We start from the raw sequence: 13,381 nt of genomic DNA, 5'->3' as shown, positions 1-13,381 counted from the left end.
CATGACACATCGTGTGTGCTGGGTTTCATCACTTAGAGGACAGTTGGGAAAGTAGTCTGTTCTGCTTGGACCACAACTGCAAATGTGGGACAAGCTGCCAGTTCTCAAAGATTATTTCACCATATGTTTCGACCCTTTATTATAATACTATTGGGTCACCACTACTCATGCTACCCATTTAAGGCCAAGTTGGTCTCTTGAGAGGAGCACACACATCGCGTTCATTCTCATTGTGTACTGAATACTAGTGTGTTTTCCATATATTTGTGAATCGTTGCGTTTGTGCGATAACATTTAATCTTTCACAAAATATGTAGATATATTTTCCACTTCTGTACACAACTCCTGTGATGCAACACATTTCAACTATTTCAACTAACTTTTCAACTATTCAATTTCAACTTTTCAATTTCAACTAACTATTTCAACTAAATTCAACTATTAGTATACCTTGAAAATCATACATTTTCTCAAGTTGCTACTTGGAAATTACTTGAATTAAAATCATAGGAGAACAGAAAATGCGCAAAAAATGTTAATACGTATGAAAAATATTAGAAAAATGTACTGGTCTTGCGAATTAATTTCCATGCAGACTACCCGAGTTTTATTTCCTCATGGGTTGCGCGCACTGGTTGCCAGGCGAGCTCGCTCATTCTACCCACACTGCCACTCAGTCAGGCAGGTAGAGAACTGACTGACTAGTCCCCGCTAAACGTCACATCGATAGCTAAAATGCCAAGCAAATGTAGATTCAAACCTGCCTGGCAGGATATTGATGTTTATGAATGGGTTTTGCCAGAACCAACCAGGGATGTAGTGGAGGGCAAACACACGTACGCACCTTTTTATGTAGTTAATTATCGTTTACGCACTTATTATTGCGTTCCAAGTATTGATCAACGCTCAGAAGGCTTCTTGATCTTTGTTCTAATTAAGCAATAAGGCCCGAGGAGGTGTGGTATATGGCCAATATACCACGGCTAACGGCTGTTCTTATGCACAGCGGAATGCTTGGACACAGTCCTTGGCCGTGGTATATTGGCCATATATCACAAACCCCCGAGGTACCTTATTGCTATTATAAACTGGTTATCCAACGTAATTAGAGCAGTTTTGTCATACCTGTGGTATACGGTCTGATCAGCATTCAGGGATCGAACCACCCAGTTTATAATCTCAAATGATTCATGTATGCATGCATGTTATATTTGCCTGCTCCCCGGATCTGACTTGTTAGCAGCGCATTCATTCACCACTCTGTCCTATGGGAAACTCTGCGTGTCAACAGACATCCCCCAAATAAAATAAAAACTGACTCTCGGGGGAATGAGCGTACAACTGATAAATAGATGCTGAAATTAAGCTTGCTATAATCAAAAAGATGGGCTACTATAAGTTCTCATAACAAAAATACATTTTCTTTACAGAGAGTAGTGAGACAGACAGTGGTGAGACAGGCTGCAATGACTTTTTTTGGCCTGAATTTAAAATTGATTACATTTAGATTTTGTGTCTACATACACACAATACCCCAAAATGTCAAAGTGGAATGAGGAAATCGGTCAATTGAAATAAATTCATTAGGCCCTAATCTATGGATTTCACATGACTGGGAATACAGATATGCATCTGTTGGTCACAAATACCTTTAAAAAATGGACCTCACAATGGGCCTCAGGATCTCGATAGTGTTTTTGTGCATTCAAATTGCCATTGATAAAATGCACTTGTGTTTGTTGTCCATAGCTTATGCCTGCACATACCATAACCATGGGGCACTCTGTTCACAACGTTGACATCAGCAAACTGCTCGCCCACACGACGCCGTACACGTGGTCTGCGGTTGTGAGGTTGGTTGGACGTTACTGACAAATTCTCTAAAACGATGTCGGAGGCGGCTTATGGTAGAGAAATTAACATTCTGGCAACAGCTCTGGTGGACATTCCTGCAGTCAGCATGCCAATTGCACGCTCACTCAAAACTTGAGACATCTGTGGAATTGTGTTGTGTGACAAAACTGCACATTTTAGAGTGGCCTTTTATTGTCCCACGCACAAGGTGCACCTGTGTAATGATCATGCCGTTTAATCAGCTTCTTGATATGCCACACCTATGCCACACCTATGATATGCCACACCTGTCAGTGTATACTGTATACCTTGAAAACTTGATTGCTGTAATGCAACATTTTTTCGGACTACATCAATAATGAACTAATGAAACAAAAGACAGTTTTTGGGTAGAATTATCCTTTAAATATTTGACACACTTTGCCTGATAAGCTGTTGACATTAACAAGCAATTAAACAGAGAAGTATATGAGAGCACCATAAAGCCTCCAAGTGGATTACACATTGATTACTTTGCTTTGGCCATTAACAATCAATAATTGGCTAATATTTTAAAACCTTCCACTTTCAAACAGTCTGCAGACATTGAGAAGCAATTTGTGTTTGTTTTACAAAAGGATCTGTTCCTTAAAAATCAAAGCACAGAAGAGTACGAAAGAGCAGTTAAAAGTCAAAATGCTAAATTATTCAAATCAAATCAAGTTTATTTTATATAGCCCTTCGTACATCAGCTAATATCTCGAAGTGCTGTACAGAAACCCAGCCTAAAACCCCAAACAGCGGGGTGGCCAGTCCTCTTCTGGCTGTGCCGGGTGGAGATTATAACAGAACATGGCCAAGATGTTCAAAATGTTCATAAGTGACAAGCATGGTCAAATAATAATCAGGAATAAATGTCAGTTGGCTTTTCATAGCCGATCATTAAGAGTTGAAAACAGCAAGTCTGGGACAGGTAGGGGTTCCATAACCGCAGGCAGAACAGTTGAAAACTAGAATAGCAGCAAGGCCAGGTGGACTGGGGACAGCAAGGAGTCATCATGCCCGGTAGTCCTGACGTATGGTCCTAGGGCTCAGGTCCTCCGAGAGAGAGAAAGAAAGAGAGAAGGAGAGAATTAGAGAGAGCATACTTAAATTCACACAGGACACTGTATAAGACAGGAGAAGTACTCCAGATATAACCAACTGACCCTAGCCCCCCGACACATAAACTACTGCAGCATAAATACTGGAGGCTGAGACAGGAGGGGTCAGGAGACACTGTGGCCCCATCCGATGATACCCCCGGACAGGGCCAAACAGGAAGGATATAAACCCACCCAATTTGCCAAAGCATAAATACTGGAGGCTGAGACAGGAGGGGTCAGGAGACACTGTGGCCCCATCCGATGATACCCCCGGACAGGGCCAAACAGGAAGGATATAAACCCACCCAATTTGCCAAAGCACAGCCCCCGCACCACTAGAGGGATATCTTCAACCACCAACTTATAATCCTGAGACAAGGCCGAGTATAGCCCACAAAGATCTCCACCACAGCACAAACCAAGGGGGGGCGCCAACCCAGACAGGAAGATCACGTCAGTAACTCAACCCACTCAAGTGACGCACCCTTCCTAGGGATGGCATGAAAGAGCACCAGTAAGCCAGTGACTCAGCCCCTGTAATAGGGTTAGAGGCAGAGAATCCCAGTGGAGAGAGGGGATTCAATTTCTTACTCTCTCTCTCTTGCCGTGATTGGCATGTATCTTTCTTTTGCACCCCTCACCTCTTGTCTATGGAATAACAGTAACAGCACATAAGCATATCCTGTTGTCTCAATCTACCTCTCTCTGTTTACCCTGCTGACAAGAAACAACAGGTAGAAGACAAACTCATCTCAGAAGATAAACTGACCTCTGTCTCTATAGGTAAACATTGAGAAAGTAATGGCAGATAACGAAAAGGCAAACAGTTTAGGGGTTTTCATGGCTCATCGGGCCCAATAAACTCCCCCAGACAGGTCTCTGGCTAATGTACTCCAAGACAGCAGCAGATACAACTAATTTACAACTCAATTACAACACAGTCAGAACCACATTCTGGCTCAATGCCAACAGAATCTCACTGAGATGGCGCTAGATTTGTGATGTTTCACATCTGTATCAGGCCTTGCCATATTTTGTTACTAACGATGTTGTTGTGCCCATTACTCAATTACAGGTTTAATTGATACAGATGTATGTGCTGATGAACCTCTTTTAGCAATAGGGAACATTTGACATTTTCTTTACATAGACACTGAGTGAACAAAACATTAAGGACATCTGCTCCTTCCATGACATAGACTGACCAGGTGAATCCAGGTGATTGCTATGATCCCTTGTTGATATCACTTGTTAAATCCACTTGAATCCGTGTAAATGAAAGCTTAAAGAAGGATTTTAAGCCCTTTTTTTAATTTAACCTTTATTTAACTAGGTAAGTCAGAATAAATTCTTATTTACAATGACAGCCTACCGAGGAACAGTGGGTTAACTGCTTGTTCAGGGGCAGAACAGCATACTTTTACCTTGTCAGTTTGGGGATTCAATCCAGTAACCTTCCAGTTACTGGCCCAACGCTCTAACCACTAGGCTACCTGCCGCTCCAAAATTGAGACATGGATTGTGTATGTGTGCCATTCGGAGGGTGAATGGGCAAGACACAAGATTTAAGTGCCTTTGAATGGGGTATGGTAGTACATTTACATTTAAGTCATTTAGCAGACGCTCTTATCCAGAGCGACTTACAAATTGGAAAGTTCATACATATTCATCCTGGTCCCCCCGTGGGAATTGAACCCTGGTCCCCCCGTGGGAATTGAACCCACAACCCTGGCGTTGCAAGCGCCATGCTCTACCAACTGAGCCACACGGGACCACTGGTAGTAGGTGCCAGGCGTACCAGTTTGTGTCAAGAATTGCAACGCTTCTGTGTGGTCCAACACCCAAAGGACATCTAGCCAACTTGACACAACTGTGCGATGCACTGGAGTCAACATGGGCTAGAATCCCTGTGGAACGCTTTCGACACCTTGTAGATTCCATGCCTCAATTAATTGAGGCTGTTCTGAGGGCAAAAAGGGGGGAATGCAACTCAATATTAGGAAGGTGTTCACAATGTTTGGTATACTCCGTGTATGTTATCTGTATTTCAGGGAATACTCGTGTGCATGCTTATTATGTGAGAATGCTAGACCAAAATCCTCCATTGTTTGAAAAACCTCTCGCTTTGAAGACTAGACAATATGATTCTGCCCTATTTTGCACTCATGACGTTTGCTGCTTCTTCAAATAGAAGTGGAGGGAGGAGTAATACGCACAGACAGAAAATTGGCTTCCTAACATGGATGTCTCCCCAGAGAAAGCTAGGACTCCTTCCGGTAGTATTGGGAGGTTGTAAAGGGGGAATGATTATGCGTTTTTATTTCGCCTTATCTTCCCGAGTGAGGCGTCCACTAATGTGAGCAGAGTGCTTTCCGTTGATCCAGTCTGTTTACGCTGCATACTTCATCACTGGATAGAAAACGGAGGTTGACGAGTGTCTGTTAGTGCAATCATTTATGAACACGTGAACTGCCCTGAAAAGACCCGCTGAGCATCACTCAGAAGCACTATCGAATGACAGTGACCAAACAATGAGGTATTTCCCTGGAGGTTTTTCATTTAACGTGGGGGGGAAATAACCTTTGAGTCACAACACGTTGGAGAGAATAGGTATAGTCAGAAATGCCCGGCTGTCATTTGTAGGTCATGTGTCCCAAAAGGGTTACTCCTTTTACACACTAAGCCCTCTGTGTGTATACATAATATCACTCCTCATAGTGACACCCACGCGAAGTATTAACATCCGTGTTTCGCAGTACATATTGGCAGATATTAGTCTTGCTAGCTATGGATGAGACACGTAGCTTTGATTCCCTCGCGAGAGATGTAATTCGTCACCTCCACAGAGGAGGCCAGTCTGCCTGTAGAAGCAATTAGACTGTTTAAAAAAAAAAATGAAAACCAATCTGACCAATTAAACCAATAGAAAGCCACCCGATATATCTCTTTATGACCGAACAGACAGCCACAGTCCTAATTTCCATGGTTACCTTTGATTGATTGACTCAAAGTCGGTTGAGAGTTGGGACTGGTGTCTGGGGAACAAATTGACACCGTCGCTGTATCATGGACACCAATTAAAAACAACATGAAATTAGGTTGTTTGCTAGGGGTTCAATATTTTTTAATCAGTCCCGAAGAAATGTCCAAATGAGTGATGGATGCTAGTGTCACAAAAACAACCACTAAATAAGAACGTTAACAAGCACACTCGATCCTGATGGTATTGATTTCTCTGGCTGCGTTTACACAATTTGGATCTTTTTCACTAATTGGTATTTTGACGAATCAGATCATCTGTTAAAAAATATCTGCTGTGATTGGCCAAAAGACCAATTAGTAGAAATATATCAGAATTCGGCTGCGGGTATAAATGCAGCACGTGTAACTGAGACTGATTGGCAATTAGCCTACATGATGAGATCATTGTTCATTGCGGTAGTCAGAAAATAATATACAAGGATCTACAAAGGCTATTCAGAAAAAAAGGTGGATCTTCCCTGTTCGCTTTTACTGGACTGATCATTGAGGTGGACAATAGCAGGTATCAAAGCCCCCATATGGCAAAACTCTTCATTTTGATATAATTTCTTCCAGCCTTGTTATTTTCAGAAATGACTGTGTTCTAGGAAATTCGAGAAACATCTCACAAACAAGCAACGCTTCTTTCAGTCTGATGTAGCTGCCAAGACAGGCTTCAAAGACTGTCGAAGAATGATGGGGGCAAACTGAATGTCAGTGGCGATAGAACCTTTGACCTTCATGTCATGTACTGGAGGTACCTGCTTTAGTACCTCATGTTCTGTGGTCTATTCGGTGATTGCAGGGTTCTAGTAGATGTGTAAAATATACAACTGTCCGTTATCACCTGCTTTTCTTCCACTGGTGAAATTGGGTTCCAAGCCAGCCAGCCATTCATAATGTGAACGCTGCGTGTAACACATCCGGTGTCAGGATAAGAAGAAGGATAAATAAAGGATAAATAAAAAGCAAGGTCTGCTAACTTTCTTTAATTATGTTTAATTACCGCAAACAATGAATGGCAAATGCAATTTCGTATATACGGGTTCGCTGTATCACCGCGCAGGGTAAACAGGGAACTGGCAGGAAGTACGTAAACAGCTGTTCTTATACCGTGATGACGTAGTTCCAACGCGTCTGTTGGCCTATCACAGTAGAGTCTGGGGGCGGTTTAGACTTTGCCCCGCCTTTGCTGGCCCTCGGACTTGTCCAAGCCCCTTGGCGCTTTCCTTTGTCCACATCTGGTTGCTTGGTAGATTAGCTCTGTCTTGTGTCTCCCCTTGATTCTTCACTCAAACAATTCCTAATATGGTACTGAACAGTCTCCCAACCTCCCTGGTTGGCCTAGAGTGATGCACCCCTCCCCTCTCCAGACTGACCACAGCTTTTATGGCCTGTGTTGGTCAGTCCTTACACACCTACACACACACACCCATCTGCATTGTTTGTGTGTGTGTGTGTAACAAAACAATATTCATCTTCAAACAATATGCTAACAGGCTATAGTGCATTAACATAAATCCTAACAATAATAACGATGAAGATGTCATTTAAAAGAAGTTGGATCCAAGAAGCTACCCCGAAAACCTAGCAAGACACACACACGACATCAGACACAGACAACGTGACCCCAAACGGAGACGCACACAAGGGCTCAAGATTACAAGTCGACTACTATAAATCTTAATAGTCTCAGTGCTTTTGATTTGTCCGATAGATGAAATGCACACTGTTCATCTGAGCACGGGGTTGTGAGCTATCTCTGTTTCCCTGAGCTATTGCTCCTGGTTCGCTAATAAAGCAGCGTGTCTGCCAGAGTAATTGCAGTCGTACGAGCGGACTATCTGGACTAGACCAGTAAACACAGGTCCCCTGGCAGCAAAGCATACAGACAGAGAGAGCGTGATTCAGACCGGTGTCTGCCAGGCTGTTTCAATGGTGGACAGAGGGTCAAAGGACACATGCACCATGTCATTCTGACCTGAGTAATATAAACAGGCAAGCCCTCCTGGAGACTTCATGTTGATAGCCTACCATTGTGACTTATGGACATGGGAGCTTCGACAATAGTAAAACATTGGGCATATTCCGTGGTACAACGCTGCTAAGTCAAACTGCAAAAGTTGGCTTACGAACAAAAAAGATCAAAGTTGTCCTATTGCTTGATAAATATTTTGTTTGTTTAATTCCAACTGTTGAGAACGGTTTACAATAGCTTCAGTTAATGGTGGTTGTGGGCAGAGGCAATATCCACTACTTACATTAATTCCCTTTAAAAAAGAATCACAAGAGGGTCATCCTTTAAAACAGAGGTCAAATCAAACAACTCACTGAAACAATGCAAAGGAGTGCACTTCTGCAGGGCACTTCAAATAAAACGTGCCAGCCCTACTCCAAGATATAAAAATAACTAACTGAACAGCGTGACAGCATACAATCAATGTTTACAATCTTTTTAATTGCTCTATAAATACAAGCCCTTTCATTACAATTCAGAGCTTTCTTGGTCGGGTCGGTTTTCAAAAAGAGACATCAATTTCCTAACGTTTTACCCAACAAAAATCTGTCATATGAAAACAAAGTTAGTAATTGTCCAGATTCACCCACTATCTCTTCCACTTTTCGAAAAAGAAAAATGTGATTATCAGAACACACAACAAAACATCTGCCATCTTCTACCCAGTCTTCCCCATCAGTGTGTCAGCCATCTTGGGCAGGAACATTTCTAGGAAGTGAAAGAAGTCCTGGTACAGTCCGGCGCCATCAGCAGAGGGGCGAAACATGATCACGGCCTTGGTGCTCTCTGTGCCGCCCACCACCTGGGCCTGAACCTGTAACTCCAGTGGCTCCTTGTCCACTATGTGCTGGGTCTCCAGCTCCACACTGCTGGAGAGATAGGGCCTGGAGTCAGAAGGGGCCAGAGGGGGCTTGGAGTCCATGTTCATCGCCCCTTTAAACAGCTCTCACCTCCCGCCGGCCCGCTCACACCCTGTGCCTCTGGACATAGGTCCAGTGTGGAGACCTGGGCTGATTCCCGCTGTAACTGTCCAGCCCTGCAGGGACATGGAGGCATCGCTGCTCTCAGAGGACAGCAGCGCTCTCTTGGCTCCCGGTGTGGCCTTGCTCTGGGGGCTGCAGTCACTGCTTGAGGAGGCACAGCGGTTGGCGTCCTCACCGTGGTTGTTGTTGATTTGCAGTATCCATTCCCTCAGCTCCAGTGCTTTCCTGCATGCCTGTGTTAATCAGGCTGCACTTGAGCACTCCCTGAAACAGCCCCTCCACTGCAGAGCACACCCTCTGGAACCAGAGCAGGCAGAAGCCGTCCCCGGGAGAGTGCAGATGGCTGCGGACCGCCTCGGAGAGCGAAGAAGCCTTGAAGGGGATGCTGGTGGCTAGTGCCTGCTCCGCCACCCTTGTGGTGGTGGAGGTGAGGATCCTTGTCCCAGGGGTGAAAAGGCGCACCAGGACCCACACCTTGCCTTTGGTTGACTTGGGCTCGTGCTGCAGCAGTACTTCTCTGCCTCCTGGCACACCCTCTGAAAGCTCCTCTGGCTGCGCTCCGTTAGGTTGCCCGCCACATTGTGGCTCAGCTCGAAGGGGTCCAGCACATTGAAGGGGCCAAGCTTAGGGTCTGAGGTCCTCTCCTGCTCCGTTGCCTCCCCTTCCCGCTTTACCTTGTCTCGGCTAAGAAAGCTGGTGACGGGGAGTGAACAGCCCTCCCTGATGGAGTTGACAGAGCTGGCAAAGACAAACTGGGTATAGAAGGAAAGTCTGACAGCAGGGAACCTACAGAGAAAAACAAAGGAAAGCCTCAAGCTATTGATCAGCCCAAAATGAATAAATGATGTGAAAACAGCTGAGGGTGTTATACCGAACATGTACTTAGAGCCAGTTGGGTAAGATGATAACCTGTAAATAATACATCCAACTTCACCATTACTTCCTAATTGGTATAAAAACAGATTTAATATTGTACCTGCCAATACAACTAAGGTATTTTCATTACTTTCATGAAGAGTGCCTTTTCCTTCTATGTTTTTCTCTAAACCAAATAGCACCTCCAAATGTACTACTGATATCCTGAATTTCTCTCGTAACGCTGACCGTCCTTTTCTTCTGCGTGGTTGGATGTATTTTTCATGCAATTTTTGGTGTAAATTGCCCAGATCCTGGGTGTTCTTGCTGGAGGGCACAGCAATGGGCTCACTGGGGAAAGTGCAGTTCCAGCCTTCAATAACAGTAGCAGTTCCTCATCTTAGAGGAATAGAGAAGCACAGTGAAAAATAGCACAGTGAAAAATACACATCAATACAAATAATAATTGAATTCACTAGGCACAAAACTATACACATCCTCAGGTTAAACCTATTTTCTGCCATATAGGGGACTGCATGGGTTAATATAGGGTACAACATGGACTACATAAACACAAGTCCTAACAGTAATACAAGTCCTGCACATGCTAAATAGAAATGTCTTGAGAGGAGATGTGTGTTATCAGCATGCGTGTCATATTTGTTGAGCTTGGAAGCGGTGCAGACCAGAAGAAGTACATAACAGGCCATGTCATTCAGCTGGTCCAATGTGGGGAGAACAGGAGGGTCACACTTCTGCAGATAGATCACCAGCAGGGTCAAACGCACAGTTATTCAGCATGGGTCCCGCACCACTGAGATGCCCTATGGGAGAAACACCATAGCGAGAGAACCGTCATTCCAAGCATGTGACACAAAACAGCATAATACCTTATCGTCTGTTGACAAAAAGGTTCAAGATTGGCAGCAAGGTTCTGCTGCCCCCTACTGAATACAGTTCAAAATGGTATGACATCTAAGATGTTAGTCTCTCATACAGGATGCTGTGAAGATCACTCACCAGCCAGCTGCTTCTGTTTGGCCCAGTAGCGGGATGTAGACCAGAGGGCACAGCCTGGAGTCCAGCCCTGAGCACAGCTGCAGAAAATGGGTGCTCCTCGCCGCCAGTCTGATGGGTGGAGGAATAGAGAGCAGGAGGGTCGGTTGGTGGCGACCCATGTTTGTGTTCATACCAGAAATACTAAGAGTTGTTGTTGTCTGACTTTTCTGATCATTATCAAGTTCCTAGGATGTAGGGCTAAGGGTCAGTCTGGGTCTGGGCTATACACAGTACAGTAGGCATAGAGATACAGTTGGAAGTCGGAAGTTTACATACACTTAGTTTGGAGTCATTAAAACTCGTTTTTCAACCACTCCACAAATGTTTTGTTAACAAATTATAGTTTTAGCAAGTCGGTTAGGACAACTACTTTGTGCATGACACAAGTCATTTTTCCAACAATTGTTTACAGGCAGATTATTTCACCTATAATTCACTGTATCACAATTCCAGTGCGTCAGAAATTTACATACACTAAGTTGACTGTGCCTTTAAACGTCTTGGAAAATTCCAGAAAATGATGTCATGGCTTTAGAAGCTTCTGATAGGCTAATTGACATCATTTGAGTCCATTGGAGGTGTACCTGTAGATGTATTCCAAGGCCTACCTTCAAACTCAGTGCCTCTTTGCTTGACATCATGGGAAAATCAGAATAAATCAGCCAAGACCTCAGAAAAAAAATTGTAGACCTCCACAAGCCTGGTTCATCCTTGGGAGCAATTTCCAAATGCCTGAAGGTACCACGTTCATCTGTACAAACAATAGTACGCAAATATAAACACCATGGGACCACGCAGCCGTCATTCTGCTCAGGAAGGAGACGAGTTCTGTCTCCTAGAGATGAACGTACTTTGGTGTGAAAATTGCAAATCAATCCCAGAACAACAGCAAAGGACAGGTACAGCTTCCTTTTTAGTCACCATGGATGTGGAGTCTCTATACACCACCATTGAACATCAACAAGGTTTGGCAGCGATGCACCATTTCTTGAGTACCCGTCCTGAAACTGAGATGCCTCCTACAGAATTCATTGTATCACTGACTGAATGGACTCTTAATCATAACATCTTTATCTTCCAGGACCGTATTTTTAAACAGGTCAAAGGATGTGCCATGGGAGCTTGCTACAGCCCATCCTACGCTGGTTAGTACTTGGGTAAGTGGGAAAATGACTTCATTTTGGATCATTCTAATAACCATTTCTTTGACCGGATTATATGGTGGGGATGCTATATTGATGTTTGCCTGTTTTGGTCCGACTCAGACGATGAACTTATTTCCTTCCACCAATACCTTAACAGCATTAACCCTAACATCATAACTAACTAAGGAGTACAGCAAGGATAACATTCATTTTTTGGACCTCGACATCAGTAAAAATGACAAAGGTTGTTTGCACACATCAATCTTTAGGACACCTACAGATGAGAATACCATTCTGAGGGCAGACAGCTTTCACCCCAAAAGGCTAAAAGAGAACATTCCATACGGCCAATTCCAAAGAGTCCGCAGAATTTGTGATCAGGAAACAGACTACAGTGTCAAATCTGCTGAATTGGAGAATCGCTTCTTGAATCGGGGCTACAGCGTTCAGGTCCTGAAAGATGCAGGTATAAGGGCTGGATTACGTGACAGAGAGAACTTGTTGCGAAGGGGAGTGCCTCGTGATACATCAGAGAGTGTATTTTGTTACAAAATACAGCACTGAAGCAGAGAACATTAAAAGAATCATTAAAAGTAATTGGGGAATTATCCAAAGTGATACGCTACTACGCCAAGTCTTCACTGAGCCACCAGTCATAAGCTTTAAGAGATGTCCTACCCTAAATGACAAATTAGTCCACAGCTATCTTCCTGGTGACTCTCAAAAAACTTGGCTTGACCACAAACCCAGGGGCTCTTTTAAATGTAATCAGTGAAACCATTGCAGAAATATTGCACAGAAAAAGTATTTTGTTAACACAGCTTCTAAAATGGAGTATTACATCAAGCATTAACTGCAAAACCACTCATGTCATCTATAGATTGGAATGTCCACAGTGCAAGGTGTTCTACATTTTCTACAAGGTGTTCCAGGCAATGAAGACCTGTCAGACTTTTAAAAACTTTGTTTCTATTGAACACGCCATACAAATAAAGGCATTTTAATTAATTATATGAAGAGTGCCTTGGTCCTCCTTTCTTTTTGACAACAGCAAAGGACCTTGTGAAGATGCTGGAGGAAACAGGTACAAAACTATCTATATCCACAGTAAAATGAGTCCTATATCGATATAACCTGAAAGGCTGCATACAGAAATCATACAGAAAATTTGTGGGCAGAACTGAAAAAGTGTGTGTGAGCAAGGAGGCCTACAAACCTGACTCAGTTACACCAGCTCTGTCAGGAGGAATGGGCCAAAATTCTACCTGAAAGGCTACCTGAAATGTTTGACCCAAGTTAAACAATTTAAAGGCAATGCTACCA

The 13,381-nt window shown here is 43.6% G+C and overlaps 1 pseudogene; it reads right to left on the bottom strand.

The window, feature by feature from the left end:
• Window positions 1-7,047: 7,047 nt before the first annotated feature.
• LOC129861409 (speckle targeted PIP5K1A-regulated poly(A) polymerase-like) lies at window positions 7,048-11,032 on the bottom strand (annotated as a pseudogene).
• Window positions 11,033-13,381: the final 2,349 nt, after the last annotated feature.

Source organism: Salvelinus fontinalis, chromosome 8 (genome assembly GCF_029448725.1).
Source record: "Salvelinus fontinalis isolate EN_2023a chromosome 8, ASM2944872v1, whole genome shotgun sequence".
NCBI classification, from domain to species: Eukaryota; Metazoa; Chordata; class Actinopteri; order Salmoniformes; family Salmonidae; genus Salvelinus; species Salvelinus fontinalis.
This window is presented reverse-complemented; position numbering and strand designations above follow the sequence as displayed.